Here is a 5,679-nt window from a genome sequence, read left to right on the forward strand (position 1 = left end):
GTTTCTTGCAAACGTTTGCAGCAGTCTTTGAAATACATGCCATTGGAATAAGTACCTGCATTTTTCTTGCTACTCCCAAACTTTTCAGCGTGTCTAATAGATAGATCCTCATGCCCCTTACGGATGAAAAAAAAAAGCACAATGCAGAGGAAACAAATAAACTTAGTTTTGGGCCAGAAGAATGCACCAGCAACTTCGCGATCACCAGCGGATGAGTCAAGTGCTTCAGTGTCAGATGTTCAGCAGTGGACAGTGAAATCAGTGACAAAGATAGTGTTTACGAACCATCACAGACCTCAGCCAGCATGTCAAATGGAGAGTCAGACCTGACTGATGATTCTGAGGTGAATGATTCAGGATACAATGCTCTCATTTCTCTCAGCCCATCTCTAGAGAAATGGACACCGGCAACAACCACTTCGCCTAGTGTGACACCACACGTACTCTAGGCCGCCCACTATCATTCAGTTGCCATCTAGCCGTTATGCCCCATCTTTATGTTCACTGTTTATTACGGATGACATTTGGCAAATGATGGTCAATGAAACAAACAGGTTCACACAAGTGTTGAAGTCAACTACTCCTAAATCTAAATCACGCTTGAAAAATTGGACGGAAACCAATGCCAAAGAAATTAAAGCATTTATTCGAATACTGATTTGTATTGGTCTCCTCCGTCTTCCTACTCCCAAATCTAAATCAAAGTTGAAAAATTGGATGGAAACCAATCTCCAACAAACGGAAGCATTTGTTGGAATACCAATTTGTATTAATCTCGTCCATCTTCCTATCCGAGTCACTACTGGGCAAAAAGTAACCTGTATGGTGTTGAACTCATTCATCAAAATATGAGCCGTGACCGCCTTCTCCCTACTTTTGAGGTTCCGGCATTTTGCGGACAATTAACTGGTTGCAGAGTTGCAGGATCATGTCTTTAAGATCCATCCTCTGGTAGAGAAATTGAACCAAAATTTTTGCCACTGTGCTTGAGCCAGGAAAGGAGGTTGTGATAGATGAAACAATAGTGCCATGGTGTGGCAGACTTTCGTTCTTACAGAGTCAGGCTGTTCAAGGCATGTACCAAAGACGGTTACAGGCTAAAGGTTGATGTATATGCCGGAAAGTGAGACTGAACAATTGGCATCGGACATGCCGAAGATGTATGCTTGAAACTCCTGCAAAATTACAAGGAAGTTGTGTGCCCGCTGTCCGTAGACAACTTCTACATGAGCTTGCCGCTCACTTTTCGCCTTCTAAAGGAAGACACTTTCATTCGTGGCACAGTTCGCTCAGTGAGGAAAGGGCTGCCAAAAGATCTCACTGAAGTAAAGGTTGCAAATGGCAGTGTTACCGAACTTCAGTCCAAAAATGGAGTGAAGGCACTGAAGTGGATGGACAAGAGGCCTGTTCTGATACTCACATCTGTCGCCAAATATGAAGCAACTTTGGTGGACAGTGGGAAGAAAACAAGGGACGGTGCACCAATCATGAAACATCAGGCCGGTCTCGATTACAATGCAGCAAAAAAGGGCGTCGACTATAGTGACCAAATGACGTTATACCACAACTGCCTTAGAAAAGGACTCAAGTGGTACAGAAAGGTAGCTGTTGAGTTGCTTGTTGGATGTGTCATCATAAATGCGTAGAACATTCGTGGCATGCTTGAAGGAAACTCTACGCCAATTATAAAATTTCAAGATGAACTGGCTCATTCACTGTTCGGCCCTCGTCAAGACAACATCGAAGAAACTCGTGGGAGAAGTGTCCACATGCTAAGAAAAACTGGCACATCGGCACACGACACTCAGTGGCTCTGCACTGGCTGCTATGCGGCCAACAGTACCAGCAGTAGCCCAAACACTATGGAGAGAGTGAGAAAAGTGACCACTTTCTGTGAATAACGCCCCGGCAAGCCGTTCATCTGTTTGTTGTGCTTTAATTCTAAGCACAAGTAACCTGAGAAGCAAGCTAGCTTCAACTGTAAAATGAGTAGGATGAAAACTTCAAGACATGGCTAATGTTCATACTAAATTTTAGCCTTTCTCTAACTAATAAATATTTCTAACACAGGAACTGACTTCTTGTCTTTTTTAATGGCAAGCACTTTGTAGTTCAACATAGGTTTCTAGCATCTTGAATCCATTGAGGGGCTACAGAATGTATTAAAGAAAGCTAAAAATGCATAATGTTGTGCTGAATGTGATCAAGACACATGTACAAGAAACTATAGTCATTAGTTCGATGAGGACAGTAATGTGCTTTAGCAAGTTAGAACTTTGTTACCAACTTGCCCACATTCACATCTTAACAGATTTAACAATGTTTCCACTACGTGGAGAACCTTGATCTACAGTGCTTTTATCATACTGAAGAAGGTTGGTGTTCCTATTATAACACGTGTACTTAAGAAGCTCAATCTCTCAGGATTTCATGTTGTTTTACTTGACATAAGCTTACGAGGCTTACAGATTACGTGCTCGTATCTCAACGTAAACACTTACTTCCTTTTCAATGATTTTCATTTCTGTAAAAGTACAGTAAATTTCGTCAGACGAGAAGTGCAAATGTGTTTTTTATTCTTTCATACTTGGTGCTTGCTATTATACAACTTACTTATATCAACTTGCTTGTTTAGAAAACTCATAAAAAACACTCCCCCCACCTTCTTCTTTCTTCTTTTACTTTCCATTGACTCTGACTTTCATTATGCTAATAAACTTCAGAAGAGCTTGCTCTCAGGCTAGTTTGTACACACTGCTAAGAATGAAAAAATGGAGAGAAAACGGGACAAGAAAGAAAGGCCTACAGAATGCTGATTTGCGCGCGGCAATCTATATCAAGGACGGGGTGCTGGACCAGGGAAGCTAAGAAGCCGCCACAACAAACTATGGGAGCTAGGTGAATGGCTTCGATGTCCACACAGAAACATAAATATAGGAATGTTATAGAATTCTGTGTCATTCAACAACCCCGTGAATGTTGAAAAGTGGGACAGTGATCAGCTGCAAAGAGTTTCAGAGAGCTCCAGGGAGTGGGGAGGATGATACAGTAAGGGGGCTAGGGTGGTGACACGCATTAAGGGCATCAAGAATGAAGTGAAAAATTATGGAACACAGGGGGATTGTCTCATCACTGCTCGATCGCTCAACACCAGATAGCTGTGGCCAGTTGCCTTAGCTGAGATTCACCTACCCTGTCATAGCATGTGCTGTGCTTGCTGCTTTGCAGTCTTTAGAATAGGCAGGTGTCAGGGAAGCATGCCCATAATGCCTGCAATTAAGTAATAGGCGACTTGCAAAATAGTGCCCGCTCTCTTCCATACACAGCCATGGCTGAACCACTCACTAGCAAATCTGGTAAGAAAATAACGCTGACCTTCACTGTTACTTGGGCTGCAACAAGTCTGGGCTGCAAACAAGAAGACACAAGACAGAGCGCTGTCATGTTTTTAGCACAGTTCACTTTCCTAAGTAATGTACCAACAAGGTCATAATATACATTATATAAATACATCAATTTGTAAACAAAATGTTATTTTTAATATAGTCATTTTTAAAAACAGCACAAGGATGATAGCATAATTTTAGGTGTAGTCTTAGCAATGAAAAACTTTTGTCAGAAGTTAAGCAAAGTTTTGGCAACGTAAAAATGTGCATCCTCATTGCTAAAGCATTCCTGTCCGGGGAATGCTAGGAGTTTGTCTTGGTGTGATGTAAAACCCTCCACACATTTATATAGTGCTAGAGAGAGAGGTGATGGGGGAGTGGTAGTGGCCAGTGGAGAATCCTTCCCTGAAATGAATTTCTGGCTACGTCACTGAATGTCTGCAATGCCTTGTAATAGCAATAGGTCTTGGATGGAAACACTATAGATGATACCAGTGAACCTATTGAGCCTATTCCTGTTTAGTGAGGTGATGTATGTTTTCCCAAAGAATTATAGAAACTGTACAATGGAATGTTTTGTACCACCTGTAATAATCATGCTGTAAGAAAACAGAAAGGCTGAGCTTAGATGTTGTAGGAAATCTCTTAAGAGGCTCAAGGATCGGTAAAGATGACTAACTTCTGTATTCTCCACTCAACCCTCCACCTAGATTCAAATGCACAGCAGCCCCACTCCTTGACACAGGCGGTTGCTTAGCTTTAATTAAACTTCATGTCAATTACTGTGAAACACAGCGTCGTCTTCAGTCAAGGGGTGGCACTGCGCTCATCTCAGTGGAATGAAGCTTCCAGTCATAGATGGTTTCAGAATACAGGGTAAGTGACCTCACATTTTACTCTCTTCGTTGTGAAATCTAGACACCAAAGCCTCGGTTTGAACAAGTAGTGCTTTAAGCGCTCTCTCATGCATATGTTTGCTTTAAGGCAGAGTCAGCTTACTATTTCCTGCTTCTGCCACATGCAAATGACACAAAAATATCTCAATAAAATGATTGTGATTTAAGTGGTACACACTCTCTGCAATGTGATTAGTTTGTAATAAAAGACGCACTACTCATGTGCTGGTCAGCATCTGCAGCATTATGTTCACCAAGATAGCTTTTTTGTCTCAATATATTCAATATTGTTGCAAATTTAAGAGGTTTTGCAGCTAACATGTATCTGTCAACTTGTGTCTCAAGAACATACAGCTTTAGTTGAGAGGAGCGCTATATTGCATGAGACAAGGGAGCATTTTAGACTGCTTGTTTTATTTATGTGTGAAAAACAATTGTGAAGGTTTTAATAGCAAAGTAATACAGTAGGTGTTGGCAACGCGAACAAGCCATGCAAAGTGTATGCATTAGAAATGAACTATCCAGATGAGGACCCCCCACCCCACTGATATATGTCAATGCTATAATATCAAATGCTGTGACATTTAACACATATGGTGACTAAAAAAAAAGGATAACTAAAGCAAGAGCAGCATTAATAAAACAATATCAACTGCAAAATTTATACAATTTTTCTCAAAACTTTTATCTTCGCATAAACTGTGGCATCACACACTGTGGGCACTTTTGCTAACAACCTTCACATTTCACTAGTGCTAATTCTAGCTTCCCTTTAGCTTCTAGCTTGATTCTAGCTTCCAGCTCAACTGCAATGTTTTGAACATCAGGGCATGTGCAAGTGAATATTAGTTTGTGATGGCCATGTGGATCTGTTTCTCTGCCTGAATAATAGGGAGAGGAGGGCAATATAATTGCCTTGAGAACTATTAAGCAGAAGCAGCATGGTGGATGAGGAGCAGTGGCCGGAATAAAACATTTCAGGAGTTCAATGTAGTAAGGATACAGGAGTCATATGATTAACTTCGCAAGAATATGAGGCCATTATAACACTAAGGGAAACAGACTGGCCCATCACACTGAATTTTCAAATATCCTAACTGGTCTAGAACACCTTGCACAGCTGCTGTAATTAGGAAAAAAAAAAAATGTAGCATTGTCTTAAAAAGACAGCTTTTTTGTTTGTTTACTCTGCTATGCCACTGTACACATTATTACTATTACTTTTTTTTCTTTTGGAACAGAAAGTCACCATATGCCTGGAGGTTTTAGATCACCTTCTTGGTGTGCTCCCAATATATGAACAGTTCGAAAACATTAACATTGTTGCTTGGTTTATTGCCCAAGTAGAGCGGCACGTAACGACTGACTACGGAACCAGGCGTGTGAATATGCACACC

General features: G+C 41.0%; 1 long non-coding RNA gene across 1 annotated transcript; it reads right to left on the minus strand.

The window, feature by feature from the left end:
* Nucleotides 1-2,559: 2,559 nt before the first annotated feature.
* On the minus strand, nucleotides 2,560-4,446 carry LOC139054401 (uncharacterized). The gene is made up of 2 exons (XR_011511184.1): nucleotides 3,376-4,446; nucleotides 2,560-3,270 (listed from the first exon to the last, which is right to left on the minus strand). It is a non-coding gene; the product is annotated as an uncharacterized lncRNA (long non-coding RNA).
* Nucleotides 4,447-5,679: the final 1,233 nt, after the last annotated feature.

Source organism: Dermacentor albipictus, chromosome 1 (assembly GCF_038994185.2).
Source record: "Dermacentor albipictus isolate Rhodes 1998 colony chromosome 1, USDA_Dalb.pri_finalv2, whole genome shotgun sequence".
In the NCBI taxonomy this organism is placed as follows: domain Eukaryota; kingdom Metazoa; phylum Arthropoda; class Arachnida; order Ixodida; family Ixodidae; genus Dermacentor; species Dermacentor albipictus.